General features: G+C 51.8%; 1 pseudogene; it reads left to right on the top strand.

Moving 5' to 3' along the window:
• Positions 1–45: 45 nt before the first annotated feature.
• On the top strand, positions 46–12,330 carry LOC118976910 (interferon alpha-inducible protein 27-like protein 2; annotated as a pseudogene).
• The last annotated feature ends 4,416 nt before the right edge of the window (positions 12,331–16,746 follow it).

The following is a 16,746-nucleotide window of genomic DNA, read 5'->3' as shown; positions in this document are numbered from 1 at the left end:
TTCCCCTGGCGCACGCAGGATCTCTGCGACAGGAAGTCCCGCCCCCATTCTAGACGCAGCTATTTGATTCGCTACCGGGTGATATCGATGATTTCTGCAGTGTAGGAGTGAAGAGGGCGGAGATTCCAGGGTTCGTGGGCTTGCTCTTCCCGCGATTAGGGGCCCGGCCCTGGGACGCAGGTTGTTTTCTGATTGCAGTGCAGCAGCTGCTTTCCTGTGAGTGTTGCCTTGCAAATGTTTTGGCAATTAATTTGCAACCCAACCAGCCTGCATTGGAAGTGTTGTATTCCGCAGTTTTTTCATTGTTCACTGATGGTTGAGGGCAGGTCCGCCGCGCCCAGGCTTGAAACGCTAAGGTAAACTGGCTCCTTTTTTATGTGCAGAGAAATCAGCTTCACAGTCTGGGGAACTTTGGGAAACAGTAAAGCAACGGTCCCCAACCTCTTTGGCCCCAGGAATTGATTTTGTGGAAGACAACTTTTCTGGGGGCGAGGGGCGGAGATGGTTATCAGATGATTCAAGTGCATTTATTGTGAACTTTATTTCTATTATTATTACATTGTAATATATAATGAAATAATTATGCAGCTCACCATAATGAGAATTGGTGCAAGCCCTGAGCCTGTTTTTCTACAACTAGACGGTTCCACCTGGCAGTGATGGGACACAGTGACACCTGAAGTGTGCTGCTCATGTCCAGTCTACTCTGTCATCTTGTTTTGGGTTGCTGTCATTGCAGAAAACCCTGCTTCACAAAGGATGTTAGCAATGGAAGCAGGCTTTTCAGTGCTTTTATGGCAATCTCAGGATATTCTGCCTTGCCTTTAATCCAGAACGTTTGGAGATTTTAAGTTGTCTCAAACATACTTTTTAAAATTGATTATGCTGTTACAGTTGTCCCGATTTTACCCCTTTGCCCTCCTCTGCCCTTTACCTCCCTTCCCTCCAGCATTCCTCCCCTTAGTTCACGTCCATGGGTTGCGTAAGTTCTTTGACTTGTCCAGTTCCTGTACTATTTTTAACATCCACCATTCTATTTTGTACCTACAAATTAGAGTTCTTATTTCCCTCTACCTTCACCCCTATTCTCCCCCGTCCCCCTCCAGGTGATAATGTCATTTCCATGTGAGCTCCATTTTGTGATTCTGTTCTTGTTCTGGTTGTTTGCTTCGTTTTTTAATTTTTTTATTTTTACTTTTTTTAGATTCAGTTGTTAATAGTTGTGAACTTGTTGCCTTTTTACTGTGTGTGGTTTTGATCAAGCCCCTTTAACATTTCCTGTAATAGGGCTTGGTGATGATAAACTTATTTAACTTTACCTTATCTGGGAAGCTCTTTTATTTGGTCTTTCATTCTGAATGATAGCATTTCTGGATAGAGTAATCTAGGCTGTGGGTCCTTGCTTTTTGTCACTTTGAATACTTGCCAGTCCTATCTTGCCTGCAGTTTCTTTTGAGAAATTAGCTGATAGTGTTATGGGAATTCCTTTCCACATAACTCTGTTTTTCTCTTGCTGCTTTTGAAATTCTCTTTTTATCTTTAACCTTTGGCATTTTAATTATGATGCATTTTGGTGTGGTCCTCTTTGGGTCCACCTCTTTGGGACTCTGCTTCCTGGATTTATTTATATGTCTATTTCCTTCACCAAATTAGGGAAGTTTTCTTTCATTATTTTTTGAAATGAGTTTTCAATTTCTTGCCCTTCCTTTTCTCCTTCTGGCATCCCTACAGTTAAGATGCCGGCATGTTTGGAGATATCCCAGAGGTTCCTAAGCCTCTCCTCGTTGTTTTGAATTCTTGTTTCTTCTCTTAGTTCTGGTTGAAAGTTTCTCTCTTCCTTATGTTCCAAATCGTGGGTTTGAATCCCAGCTTCCTTCCCTTCACTTTTGGTTTCCTGTGGATTGTTCATTGTTTCATGTGATGTATCCTTCCCTTTTTCCTTTGTTTTTCTGCTGTACTCAAGGAGTTCTCTGAGTATCTTGATAACCAGTGTTTTGAACTCTGCCTCTGATAGGTTGGTCCTCTCCATTTCATTTAGTTGTTTTTCTGGGGTTTTGTTCTGTTCTTTCATTTGGGCCACATTTCTTTGTCTCCTCAGTGTAGCAGCCTCCCTGTGTTTGTTTCTGTGTATTAGGGAAAACTGCTTTTACCCCGTCTTAGTAGTGTGACCTATGCTGAAAGGCACCTGTAAAGTCGATTCACCTGACTTGTTCACAAATGGGTCGTGGGTCCACTCCTTCCCAGTTCGGGGTCTTCTTTGGTTGGGGAGTAAATGCTCCAACCCTTCTGAAAGCTGACACAGGTGCTCAGGCACCAGCTGGGAGAAGGAAGGCCCTGGCTCAGTCTCTTTCAAAATCTGCAAATGTTTGAAACGTGTCAAAAATCCTGATGTTCACTCGTCGGCCTCATAATTCCAGTTTGGCTTTGAATACAGCCACTATATTTGCTGACTTGAACACAGTTGTCATTCTCCCCTAAAGTGAAGGCACTGATGCCCTCTGGCAATCAGGAAGCTGATGCCCTAGCTCCAGTACCAGTCCTAGGAACTGACTGTCCAGTGGATATGGCTGATTGGATGTGTGAAGGAGCAGCCACTGCATTATCCGGGTGGGATGGCCCTTGAAATGCAGTGACTCAGTTAACGCAGTAGCAGCCTGTCCTGTGTGCACCAGACAACACCAAAGGCAGCTACCAAAGGAGTCTGGGACCGTCCACCAGTGCTCCCAGCCAGTGAGAGATTAGTAAATTGATCCTTCCCTGTGAATGAGAGTTCCAGATATGCCTTGGTTTATTTGGACGTTGCATCTGACTTAACCCCAGCTTTACCATATTGGTATGCAATCCAGATGGCCATCATTTAAGGGGGCTTCGAGAAGCTGAGTGTCATATATGGGGCATTGTGGTGCGTTGAAATCAGGGTATCCTGAAGACCGGCCCACACCCACCCCGTCTTTGCATTAGCAAGGCAAAGGTGGAGTCTCCCTGGCTCTGAGCCCAGAGTGACTGTGACTCACCCACTCACTCATCCAACCCTTGGAGTCACGTGTCATCCAGGATGGGACTATTTAGCCTGCTGGAGGCCTCAGCAGCCTCACTACACACAGGACTTTTGACACTGCTCTGCCTTCTCAGGCAATTACTTCCCAAAGTAGGCGAAGGCGTGGGAGGTGGAAAGGGGAGAGACTGCACTCACATCGTCCCTGTTTGCTGTCATCCAGGGCTGCTGTCACTGTGATCAGAGGTGAGTGTGCTGGGAAGGGGTTCGAGCCCACTTTTGCCCTAAGACTTAGGCTGGGGTGGGGCCGGTGGTTAGGAGACAGATGAATGGAACCCTGGAGATCAGGGAGCCAGGCAAAGTCATTAAGTTACTAAGCTGGGGTCTGTGCCGATGTGGGGGATATGCCTGGAGGGACCCACTGACTACTATAGAACAGAGGGCAGGGACCTGGGCTCCAGAGAGGCGCCCCCTCATCCCAAGCCCATCACAAATCGGGCACAGCCCTTCGGTTTTCAGACTCTGTTTCTGGGAAACACAGTGGTGACCGTATGCTGTGCACCTAGTGTCCCCGCACCTCCACCAAGATGTCAGCAGAAGCCATAGAGAACGGGGAAGGGTTTGCCACAGATGCCCTCCTACAGGAGTTGGATGGTGAGTGCCCTCAGGAGGCTCTGGAGGGCCAGGTGGCCCGGGGCTTGGGGTGCAGGGCTCAGAGCACAGGGGGTCTCCCAGAGCCACCACTAAGGTGCATCGTATGAGTGAGTCTCTTCCCTTCTGGGCCTCAGCCTGCCCCTCTGTGAAGTGAAGGACCTGCCCGCTCTCGGTGGCCATGTCTCCCTCTCTCTGTCTTCTCCTCGGGTTCATCTCCATTCCCATCACCACTCAGTGCGGCTGCTGCCGAGGTCCGCCCTGCCCTGTACCAAAGTTCTTGAGAGCATCCAGAAATGGCAGAGGGTGCCATCTGGGGCCTCGGGCTCTCATGCCCCCCCCCCAGGGGCCTGGGCCAGGGTCTTTGGTCCCACAGCTGCCTACCCACTGTGGGCTTCCCCTCCCTGCTTCTTTTCCAGAAGAGGAAGAAACCTCCCAGTCATCCCCAGCTGGTTCTGCTCCTGGGGGGCCTCCGCAGGGGCCCCCATCAGGGCCCGATGGACCTGGCTCAGAGTCCACTGACCCGTCCACCCGTGGAACCGAGAAGTTCTCCCGCTGTGCAAGTAATTGCTCCCCGGGTGCCAGTCTAGCAGACCTCCCCTCTCCCTCACCGCTCAGCTCCACCCTGCTGACTTGTCAGCATTAAGGCACATGTCCCTGAAGGAGTCGCTGGTACACCGACCTTGCCAGAAAAGGGGCACAGTGTGTATGGGCGAGGAAGTAGGTGATACGCGGAAGTCAGAGGGACTGCCCTTCAGGTCCTGGCTCTGTGGCCGATTTACTGAATGACCCCTGAGCCAGACGCCTGCCGTCTCTTAGCCTTGATCCGTGTGTGTCTGAGTGCAACGGCCTGTGCTCCTCACAGAGGTCTGCTGCTCAGGCTCTGGTCTGCCACGGGGCGCAGCTCAGGCCTGGCTCTTTGCCAGTTGAAGTCCATGGCCAGTGCCCTGACCTGCAGGCCCCACAGCAGCCAGGGCAGGCAGAGCTCCGTTTCTCCCACTGCTCCTCCCCAACGTGCCAGGGCATGATCGGCAAGCCACTCCCAGGACACACTCTCCTGGAGGAGTCTTACCTCTGAGATTCAGCCAGCCCGGGGACAGGCCAGCAAAGGATCCTCTCTGCTTTTTTTAAACTGTGGCAGAATACATGTGACATGGAATTTGCCGACTGAGCCATTCTTAAGTACACAGTCCCATGGTGTTGAGGATATTTGCACTGTGCGTGACCGGTCCTTGCACTGGTGTTGCGTGACAACTCTTCATCTCCCGACACCCAAACCCTGACTCCACTCGGCACGAATGCCCCGCCCCTGCTCCCCCTCAGCCCCTGGCACCCACCGTTCTACTTTCTGTCCCTACGCATTTGACGACTCTAGGGATTTTATGTGAGTGGTGTTGATGTCTGACATGTCCAAACCTGAAGAGAATTTCACAAGAATTCATAAGTCAAACTGATGACATGTGCCCAGAAGCAAGATCTCAGATGTTGCCGAGAATAACAGTTTTTTAACCATTTTCTGAGCTTTTGAAATTAAGGAAGGGACATAAGGAAGACTGTAGAAAGCCTAGTGGGGATGGTTAACAAGATCTTGTGCTCTCTTGAGGGGTAGCACTCCCTTCTGGGGTATCACTTCTGGTATCGCGAAGGTGTGTTAGCCTAGGTGCACCAGAATAAAGGGCCCGGCTGGCTTAATGCCTTTCACTCCAGAAGTTATAGGCCTGGGGCTTGACTCCCCAGCGTGACCTGCCCAGTCAGGGGTCTATGATCAGCTTGCCCTGCGAGGTTGCTTTCCTTTTATTGTCCACAGTGGAACCATACAGTATTTGTCTTTCTGTGATTGGCTTATTTCACTCAGCATAACGTCCCGCCGTTCAGCCATGTGTCAGAATTTCCTTCCACCTTAAGGCTGAACAGTGTGCCATGGTATGCAGACACCACAGTTTATTCATTCATCCACCTGTGGACACTTGGATTGCTTACACTTCCTAGCTGTCCTGGGTAATGCTGCTATGAACCTGGGGAGCAGGTATCTCTTATTTAAGACGCTGCTTTCAGTTCCTTTGGGCACGTTCGCACAAGTGGGATTGCTGGGGCGTAGGGCCTTCTACTTCCGTTGTTGGAGGAACCGCCTCACTGTTTTCTGCGGCTCCTGCACCATTTTACGGTCCCATCAGCAGCACGTAGGGTTCCGGGTGCTCACGTCCTAGCCCGTGCTGGTCATTTTCCGTTTTTTTTTTTTTTTTTTTTTTTTTGGTAGAAGCCATACTAATGGGTATGAAATGTTATCTTATTGTGGTTTTGATTTGTTTCTCCAATGACGGGATGGCAGCATCTTCTCCTGTGTTTACTGGCCATTTGTATACCTTTTTTAGAGAAATGTCTATCCAAATTCCTTGCCCATTTTTAATTGGGTTATTTGGACATGTTGCTGTTGGAAGGATTCCTTATATGTTCTGAGTATTAACTCCTTATCAGCTACGTGACTTGCAGGTTGCTTTTCCCCTCTGTCGGTTGTGTCCTGTCTTCATCAGCACTGCTGTGGCAAAATGCCATAGCCTGGTGGACTGTAAACAACGGAAGTTTAGTTGTCACAGTGCTGGGGGCAGGGGGTGGGGGGGTCCAAGGTCAAGGTACCAGCAGACTAGTGTCTGGTGGGAGTCCACGTCCTAGTCGGCCATCTGTTTGCGGTAACCTCACATAGTGGAAGGAGCAAAGGGGCTCTCGGGGTCTTTTCTAAGGGAACTAATCCCGATCGTGAGGGCTCTGTCCCCAAGAGCCAGGCGCTTCCCAAAGGTCCCCCACTTCATAATCCCATCCCACTGGGCGTTAGGTTTTGCTCTATGAGCTGGGAACACAACATGCAGATCACAGTGAGTCCTTCGATGCGCAAAGATGCCCTCTTGGTCTGTATTTCTTTCTCTGAAAATTTCACCCCGCTTCTCCTTGCTCTCAGACCTGTGCCTGGCACTGGGGAGGGATTCCAACAGCATGGCTCTTCCCCGTACCCCAGTAGCAAGCAGATATGTCTTATTCTGTGTAATGCCCATGTGGCTGATCGTGGACACGAGGGGTGGGGGTGATGCCGGCCAGGGTGGCAGTGGTGGAGGTAGTAGGGGTGGTCCGATTCTTGACCTGCATTAAAAGGGAATCATTGGGCGTTGCTAACAGACTGGAGGTGGAGTGAGATGAAAGCCAGGCAGTCTAGGACGATGCCATGATTCTGGCTGCTGAGAGAACGGTGCCGGGCTGAGTGGAAACTCAGGGGCCAGTGAGGAAGCTACTGCAGGAATCCCGGTGGTGGCCTGGCCCGTGATGGGAGAGGCAGAGAATGGTCGGGCTGGGTATTTTTGAAGGTTAGTTAGCAGGATTTGTGGGTTGGAGTGCAGAGAGGGAAACTGGAGAAAACCGACCCCTGTATGTGCCGGGCTGCCGAGAACCTGGGGCTGAACGGCCAGCCGTCGGAAGAACAGCTGTGGAAGGGGAGCTGCGTCCAGCTCGTGATGCGTCTGTCTGAGGCGCTTCTCAGACACCCAGGCGGACCTGCCGCGTGAGTCTGGGCTGGCCGTGTCCGAGTGCAGGTGGCCCCAAGAGTTGCGGGGCTGGGCGAGGGCAGCCACGCGGTGGAACGGAAGTGGAGCAGGGATCTGAGGACTGAGCCCTGGACATGCCGCCGCAGAGATCAGACGGACAAGAGGAGAGGGGACTGAGAAGGAGGCCAGGGTGGCAGGAAGAGACGTGGAAAAGAATGAGCCCTGAAGGCCAGGTGAGGAAAATGTCTTCTAGGACGGCCATAAACAAACGTAGTGGCTGAAAACCACAGAAATGTACCCTCCCACGGTTCTGGAGGCTGGAAATCCCAAGTCAAGGTGTCCACAGGGTCATGCTTCTTCTGAAAGCTTGAGGGGAGAACCTAACCCACGCCTCCTCTGGCTTCCAGTGACTGCCAGAAATCCTGGATGTCCCTTGGTTTGTGGCTGCCTCACTCCAGGCTCTCTTTGTCTTCACGCAAAGAGAAGACACTTCGCACATCGAGGTGCCTGACCACTGTGCAATACCGCCTCTCCCTCCATGTGGAAAACTATTCTGTGGAGCTTTGCCGCAGGAATGGATCCCGGCGAGGTGGCAGCTGCAGGAAGATGTGGTGCAGAGGGAGAGGCTGCCTTTGTGTTTGAGCTGGGGGGTGGTAGAGCCCGGGTGGGTGCTCTTGGGAATGGTCCAGGACAGAGGGAGACTGATGGTGGAGCAGCAAGGGAGGAACACTGCAGGAGCGCTTCCTCAAGTTGGAAAGAGCGGGCCAGCCCAGCACACAGGCAGCCAGGAGCAGGCACCAATCCACAGAGAGGCAGGCGGGCAGAGGAGTGAGGGGGCGGGGACGTGGGGACAGAAGGAAGCACGCAGAAGCTCTCTCTGGTTGCCTTGATTTTCCTGGTGAAATAGGACGCGGGGGATGCAGGAAGGTGGAGGTGCAGTAGGCTGGGAGATCAGGGAGAAGCTGTGAGTGCTGGACGTTCCCACGGAGAAGGGGGGTGAAGAGAACAGGAAAGCCTGGAGGGGTTGAGCACAAGAGAAGGAGAGGCGGGGAGAGGGTTAAGGGTCTGCGGGGGGCACTTATGGTGAGTGGGCATGGAATCTACATGGGTGAAGAAGACGTGGAGGATTTGGGGTGAATGAGGGATGGCGTTGTGGGTTTATTGAGTCCCCTCAAAGAGGAACATGCGATTCTAACCCCCAGTACTTGTGCATGTGACTGTAGTTGTAATAAAGATGTCAGTTGAGGTCCTGGTGGGGTAGCACCGTTGGTTAGATCGTGGTCCTGATATGCCAAGGTTGCGGTTTCGATCCCGGTCAGGGCACATACAAGCCACAACCAGTGAATGCAACCAGTGAAACAACAAATCAATGTTTCTTTCTCCCTCCCTCCATCCTTCCCTCCTTCCTTTCCTCCCTCTTTCTAACTTATCCATAAGTAAAAGGTAGTAGTTAGCATTGAAACAGCATTAAAATACTTTTTAATTGATGTGAGTTGAGAGGAGGTCATATTGGAGTAGGGTGTGAGAAGGCCATGTGAAGACAGAGACATAGGTGGGAGTGATATAGCTGTAAGCCAAGGATTGCCGGCAGCCACTGCAAGCTGAGAAGAGGCAGGGGAGGAACCCCTGCTAGAGCCTTCAGAGAGCGCCCAGCCCTGCTGAAAGCTTGGACTCAGACGTCTGGCTTCCACTGCTAGAATAGGAGAGAACCGTGGTACCCCGTTACAGCAGCCCCAGAGAACTGATACAGATATTGGAAGTGCCAGTGTGAAGACTTGTTCCAGGCTGTGTTAGGATTGGAGCCTGCAAAGGGAAGAGGTGAGGGGCTCTGGGGGGCTGCTGGATGCAGACAATAGGGAGGGGGAAGTTGTTGTTAACGACAGGGTCAAGGGCAACTTTCTGCAATAATGAGCATGTTATCTGCACCATCCAATGTGGTGACTACTAGCCACAGGTGACGTGTTGGGAACTGCCCTGCCTGGTTTCAGAAGCTGTAACCACCCCCTACCCCCACCCCCGCCCATGGCTAAAAAGACCTTGGGACCAGGAGCCACTAAGGAGATAAACCTCATCTTCCCGTCAGGGGCGCCACCTCAGCTCCCTTTACTTCACCCTGCTTGGCCCCTGGCAAATGATTGGTTAGCCGATGATGGGTGAGATTCCTCAAGGGAGGGATGACCTAAGACAGGCATGGTCACGATCGGGCCCTCAGGAAAGGACTTGGGGAACTATAGAAAAAGGGTTTGATGGACCCTCACCCCTCGGCTTTGACATAGCCTGAGTCCTCATGCTGTCTGCAAGAGGTCTCCTAATCTCTTGGCTGCCTTACTTCCCCCACCTGACTTAAGCCTGAAACAGTGCCGGGGTGGGGGGGCCCTGGGCAGGAACAGGCAGTTCCCTGGGGACCATGAGGCCTAAGAAAGAATGCATAAAATCCTGTGAAACCTGCTTTGCTAGGAATGCCCTTAATTTTTCGATAAGAGTCCAAACAGTATATAAGTTTGTTTCCAAAGTTTTGTGGTCCTTTAGCTGACTGACCCTGACTCAGAATAAGCCCACATAGTTCTTTGAATGTTATATATTGTTTGATCATTACTGCCTGACAATGATTGATGAGCTTTACCTGTATTCCTGTGCAAACTGAACCCAATAAAAGCCCACTGAGGAACAGGCTCACGCCCTTCTCATTTGAGAGATTGGCCGTCTTTCCTCCCCAAGCAGATTATGTCTTGGTAAACTTATTCTCATCCATGGAGTATGGGAAGGGGCTCTGCAGTGGAGCCCCGCGCCTCCCCCCGCCCCCAGTGATGTTTGAGCACTGGAGGTGTGGCCAGTGCAACTGAGTTTTTAATTTTATTTCAATTGCTTAAGATTTAAGTGGCTACATGTAGCTAGTGGTTACCTTAGTGGACAGCATGGACCTAGGTATGACTGTGTGGGGTATAGAGACAAAGACTTTTTGGAAGTGAATTTGTTGGAAATATCACCTGTGCTGAAATGTGGCAAGTGGGGTGAGCCCCGGAGGATGGAGGGATTTCACTCCACCTGGACCTGGGACCCTGGGACCCTGGGATGCGCACAGGGTTTGTAGAAGAGGGAGAGGACAGACAGGCTGGTTTATCTCACAATAAATAATACTGTGTTTTTCTTTTTCTTTTTTTTTTTTTTGAGACAATGACGCCAATCATATGGGCTTCAAAGACCAAGGTGGAGCCTTTTGAAGGCACTGCCCGACCTGGAGCTTCTCAGAGCTTTGGGCACCCGCACCCACCTCTGCCTACTCAGTGCATCAGACTTCCTGGGGCGGGGGGTGCTGTTCTCTCCTCTGACCCAGCCGCAGGTCACCCGCCTTGGGAAACATGGGGGGAGACCAGCAAGGTGCGCTCATGTGTGTTCTTTGTGTCCCCAGAAATGGCTGGTCTGGCTGTAATCTTCGGAGGTGAGTCTCTCTGGGGAGGAGCCCCAGCCCCCACCTGCCCCTGGTCCTAGGCCTCTGGCAGGAACCTACCTTGACCAAGCCCAGGATTCCCTCAGCCCCAAGTGTCAACCTGTGACCCTGGGAGAGCCATGACATCTGTCCCCAGGAACCAGGGCTGCTGGTTCTCAGGGCCCTGCAAGGTGCTTGGTTCCCAAACTCATAAGCTGAGCTGTATCTGGTTCCCATCTGGTTCCTGGCAACTGCTCTGCGAACCTGGTAGCTCATCGGTGAGCCCTAGAGCAGCGTCCTCCAGTACGGTGGCCAGAATGAAAATAAAAGCGCTTCGGTCACACTAGCCAAATCTCAACGCTCGACAGCCACATATGGCTGCAGTATCAGACAGTCCTGGTGCAGAGAGTCTCGTCATTGAAGAGTGTTCCGTGACTGCTCTGCTCTGGACATGTAAGAGAGGAGGGAAAATCACCCCTCCCCCCATGCCTGCAGGGCCCCGAGGGGCAGCAGGCAGAAGCCCCCACCCATCACTCCTTCGAAACAGCAGCTCTGATTTGTGCTTGGGGGAAGGACCCTGTGTTCCCTGCTAGAGGGAGAGGGCTGAAGACCGCTGCTCCTGTCGGCGTAATTCATCGTCCACGAGGGCAGCTGAGGCCAGGGCTGTGAGTCCCGGGTGCGAGAACAGCACAGGTGCCGGAACAATCCTGGGATCTCATTCTCCTGGGAGCCTGCCTGCTCCTTGTGTCCTCGTCCGCAGCCTTCCCTTGTGTGGGTCCCTGTCCCTGCCCTGGGATTCTCTCAAAGACAAAGCAGACCCCAATTTATCCCCTGGGAAGATGTCAGGGAGATCAGGGGGAGTCCGTCCCATGGCCAGCCTCAAACCCCTCTTCCCAGCAGCGGCGTCCGTGGGCGCAGTGCCCGTGGCGCTGGGCGCCATGGGTTTCACCGGGACAGGCATCGCAGCCTCCTCTGTAGCAGCCAAGATGATGTCTTCAGCCGCCATCGCCAAGGGGGCGGGGTTGCCGCTGGTAGTCTGGTGGCCACTCTGCAGTCCGTGGGTGAGTGTCCTGAGCAGGAGGCGGAGGAGGGGAGGATGGGGTGTGCCTTTGGTCCTTTGTCTCTCCCTCCCAGTTCCCTCTTTTGGTTGGGGGTTGGAGGGTGGATCTGGCATACAGCCTGGCATGTCTGCATTTCCAGTCAACCCTACCAAACCTGGGCAGGGCCCCCCACTCTCAAGGCCCCAGCCTAGTCCTGTGGAAGGAGAGTGCCTGCCATGTCTCAGAGGGTCTGCCCTCTGTCACTAGTGGACTCCCCACCAGGGTTCTGGGCAGCCCCCCCAGTGCAGTCATCCTGAGGGTTTAGGAAGTAGGGGAGGGAACAGGCTTGGGATGTTGGGGTCTCTGGCCTTCTGAGGGTTCCTGGGGTCTCTGACCCCACATCCTTGCCAGGAGCCACTGGGGCCACCTCTCCCATATGCTGTCAAATTATCTTCTTCCCCAGGAGCAGCTGGACTCTCCCTGTCATCCAAAGCCCTTCTGGGTGTCACTGGGGCATCTTTTGGGGCCTGGATGGGGCGTTCAAAACAGGCAGACCCTTCCACTCCACCAGCTGGACCCAGTGGAGGTGACTCTCAGGATGACAACCCCTCCACTGACAAGCCCCCTGCCTCCCAAAACTGCTCAAAGAAAGATGAGAAATAAAGATGAGAAGCCGTGACCTTCCCCCGGTGTCCACAGTGCCGTTGTCCCAGATGGGGCAGGGCGGGCCAGCGGGAACTCTGTAAGCACACGCACCAGCGTCCTCTGTGACTGGAAGCTACAGGTGGTCCCCGGCCGGCCACTCACTTGTGACCCTGAGAATGTCATGTGTCCCCTTTCTGCCTCAGTTTACTGCCCTTCAGGTGGGGCCTCAGACCAAGTGTCTTTGAAGATCTCAGCCAGGGCAACATGATAGGACAGCTTGGCTCTGAGGGCACTGTTTGAGCCCTCGACCCTCAGCTGGGAAGGCACCACTGACCTCAGGCGTTATGGACCCCCCCACCCCCACCCCACCCAAGACTCATGGTCTGACTGGTGACTCGAGCAGCGGTTTCCAACCTTTTTCCTCTCAGGGCACATAGAAACTAGTAACTAAAACTCTGCAGCACACCAAAACATGTGTTTTTTTGCTGATCTAACAGAAAAGAACTAGGTGTAATTTTGATTCATTTGCACCAGAAGGCCATTGTTGTGTTGGCTGCTGTCAATTTGCCAGTCTAAGACAAGACCCCAAAGACGTGAATGAGCTCTGCTAGGATCTTAAAAGTCAACCCAAAGCTGACTGTGCATATACAAGGGAGTCCAGCTGCGACCAGAAGAACCGCCTGTCTAAAGTGCTGGCCCACTGAAAGCATGCAGCCAATATTTTTAAGTCACTAAATTTTGTGGCCCGTTGTTCCTCATGGAGGGCTAACTGATAACATAATGTGTGCAATATATTCAGAGGATCGAGCTAGATGGCGTGGATGACAGAAAGTAGAGATTCTAATTGCAGCTATTTGGGAAGGCTTCCAGGAGGAGGTGCCACTTCATTTAAGATTATATAGTTATAAGTAATAGAAACTTGACTACAAGTGGCTTGAGTTCCAGGGACTTTGTTGGCTTCCTGAAGCGAAAGACAAAAGTAAGTAGGCTTCAGTCGAGGTGGATTTAGCAATTGGACCCTGATGCCCAGGACCTGTTTATTTCGGTCCCTCCTCTGCTGACTTACCAGCTTCATCTTCTGGCTGCTGAGTCTCATGGCTCCAAGCTGGCTGTCTGCAGGCTCTGGAGGCTGCCTGCTTCTTTATTCATGTCTCCCCCAAAAGAGCACTTTTCCATGAACCTTCTGCTACAGAGCAAGAAAGTGTCTTTTCCAAAAGCCTCTGGTAAAGGTTCCTGCTCTATTCATCCCTAAACTAATCATTTTGGCCCAAAGATGTGATGTGAGTATTGGTTTCAGTCATTCCAGGCTCAATTTTGGAGGCTGCAGAGAGAGAGAGCCCAAGGCCTGGACAAGCCCAAGGTCAAGACAGAGGCTCCCAGTACTTAAGAAGTAGGTTCCTGCTTCAAGGGGACCAGAAGTAGACAAAGACAGGGACTGTCCTCAGAGGGGAGACTGGGCCTCCAGGGGCCCCGTGGGAACCTGAGCCGTGCCCTGGCCAGGCGGCCTGCACTGCATCTCTCTCTCCCTCAGCTCTGCCTGCTTTGGCAGCAATTCGGAGAGGCCAGTGGATTTGCAGGCAGGCTGTCGGCAGCCTCCTGTCTCTTTATTCTTTAATTTTACAAAATGGGATTGTAATATTTTCTAATAAAAACCAACATTTCATTGCATTTAAATTACCTGAAGTGGGAGGTATAGACGCTGGGGGGGGGGGCGGGCTTTACATGGAGAAGCAGGGAACATAGGGGAGAACCACTGTGAGCCTAACACAGCTCTGAAAAATAAAGTTCTTTTAAAAATATTGTCTAAGAAATATTTTTCTCTTAAAAATGTAAATTGCTACAGATAAGGTTGAAGCCTCTTCAATCTAATAACTGTCTTGCCCCATTATCAGTCTCAGTCCCAGAAGTAAAGGCTGCTACGATTTGGTAAGTACTTATGCACCCTTTTAAAGTGATTTCTGTTGATAGCTGGTAGAGTGGTGGGTACATAGGCCAGAGATGGAGAGAGTAGATATCTCCGTAGAAAACATTGTACATAATGCTGTTTTATGCCTTTTTATTGTATAGTTTGTTGAGGTACCTCATACATAGTGTTCAGCAGGTGGCCTTTTTTTCTGTTCTGTAGGTCTTTTTTATTATTTTAATCACTGTGTACTATTCCAGGGTAATAACACACCACATTTTATTCTGCCTTTTTCCTATTTTACTAATGCTTGTGTAGCTGGATGTTTAAAAGTTCTGTGTTTTGGAGAAATACTGGCTTCAACTTCAAAGCTGAGAACAGAGCAGGACAAGGACCCCACTTCTAAACAGAGCTGCTGGTCGTGCCCCCCGGGGTTTGGTGAAAGAGTGTAGCTCTTATGCCCTGGGACTCCCGGCACCTAACAGCCGCATCCAGCCTTGGTAGGGGGCTCGGGACCCACTGGGAAACAGGCTGCAGAAGGGGTTCGCTCGACAAGTACTTGTCGGGTGTCCACTCCAGCGCTGAGGGCTGTGACGCAGGGGTCAATAAGACAGGGACCTCTGTCCTCCTGGACTGCCCCTGGGGGCTGACAGGTGTTTTGGCTCTTCTTGGCTCCTCTCGATGCGCAGGGGTAGGGTGTGAGATCTCTTGACACCTGCGTCCGTTGCCTGCCTGGTGGAGTTTGTCTAGGGCTGTGGGTCCACAATGAGCTGGTGGAGGAGGGACCATTGGAGCTGGGCGGCCTCAGGAAGCTGCACTTCTGAGGGCTGCGTGGAAGCTTAGAAAGACAAGGGGGCTTGCCTCGGTGTGGAGACCCTGTAGAGAAAGAGGCAGTGGATGCAGGGGTGGGGGGTGGGGGTGTCAGGGGAAGAGAAAGGGTCCAGAGAACCCTCTGCATGACTTGTTAGCGCATCTGTAGAATGAGGATAGTTGTGCCTTTTCCTGTGGTTGTTGTGAGAATTAAAATACTTAATGTAGGCAACCCCAGAGCAAGTACCTGCACCAGACACCCTGCTGATGTTGCTGTCTGTCTGTGGCGCCCTCTGCTGGGGGAGGTTTGAACTGCTCACCTTCTTTGCAGGCTATTGTGTCCTCACAGCAGGGGTCACTCACCTGCAGGGTCCTGACAAGGTGGAGCTTTCCCTGGCTGAAACCTCCGATTCTGTCCTGGCGGCTGCTCCCCAACAGTCCACCCCTCCTGGGTTCCCTTCATCCTCTAGAAGGCACAGTCTTCCGCCTTTAGACTTTATAGGCCCAGCTCAGACACATGCCTGGCTTCCCTCAGGTTCCAAGGGATTCATGTCAAGCTTTCCAAAGGGGTCCTGCTGAGGGCCAGGTGGGGGCCAGGTGGGTAGACTGCTTTCTCTCCCCCCCCCAGAGTTTGGGAAAGAACAGCCCACCAAGGTGCTCTTGTTCTTTCTCCCTCTCTCTTCCCTTCCTCTACAATCTCAACTCAATAATTAATTCCTCTACTTTTTTATTTTTTAGAGATTTTATTTATTTATTTTTAGAGAGAGGGGAAGGGAGGGAGGAAGAGAAACAGTGGTGTATGAGAGAAACATCAATCGGCTTGTTACCCTCTCATGCATCACCTACCTGCAGCCCAAGCCTGTGCCCTGACCAGGAATCGAACTGGTGACTCTTTGGTTCACAGGCCAGTCCTCAGTCCACTGAGCCACACTAGCCAGGGCCTAATTCCTGTACATTTTTTTAATAATGAATTGTATAGTTTCTTATCATACCCTCTTGGCAAAGGTTAGGAAGTGGAGGTTCTTGGCACATGATTCTACTGTTCTCTGCCTTTGAACCTCAGCTGAAACACTGATGAATCTTCAGTGGTTCCCAGGGAAGTTCTGCATTTAGCATTTATCCATGGTAAAAGTATAAAACCATACATGGGAATAATTAACCGTACATTCTGGAGAGGGGTTACCTGTGGGGCGGGAGGCAGAGAGAGGAGATTGGAAGGGTTTCTCAGGTCATGTTCATTCTGTCCGTATCATTTGAGTCCTTGAGCTGAGTGGGAGGCGAATAAGTGTTTGCTGCATTATTACCTGTAGCTTTTTGGATGTGTGGACAGCAGGACCAATAAAATGGCATTGGTCCAGTCAATACAGGATCAAGTGTGTAAACTAAAGTGGAGTCTCTCGTGTCAGTCAGGAAGGCTGCCAGTCAGCCATGACACTTTGGTTCAAGAGGGAAAACACCTGAGTCAGCGCAGACACATCTGGCAAGGAGACATACCCAAGGCAGCTGCACATGTGATCAGATGTGGGGCCACCCACAGATGGGCTCCTGGGGAAACGCCACACTTGCCTTCCAGGGTGCCAAGAGACCCAGAAGGGCGGAGTCCACTACTTTAAAGGTATAACTGAGTCAGGCTCCCGGCCGCTGCTGAGACACCAGAGTGCTGCTCCACGCCATGCTGATCTCCGCTGGCACCGGCCACCAGAGGCTCTGCCCTGCCGGACTGGGGACTTCGCCTGCCCTGCTGC

This window comes from Sturnira hondurensis, unplaced genomic scaffold, assembly GCF_014824575.4.
Source record: "Sturnira hondurensis isolate 20B ecotype Veracruz unplaced genomic scaffold, ASM1482457v3 Scaffold0021143, whole genome shotgun sequence".
Taxonomy (NCBI): domain Eukaryota; kingdom Metazoa; phylum Chordata; class Mammalia; order Chiroptera; family Phyllostomidae; genus Sturnira; species Sturnira hondurensis.
This window is presented reverse-complemented; position numbering and strand designations above follow the sequence as displayed.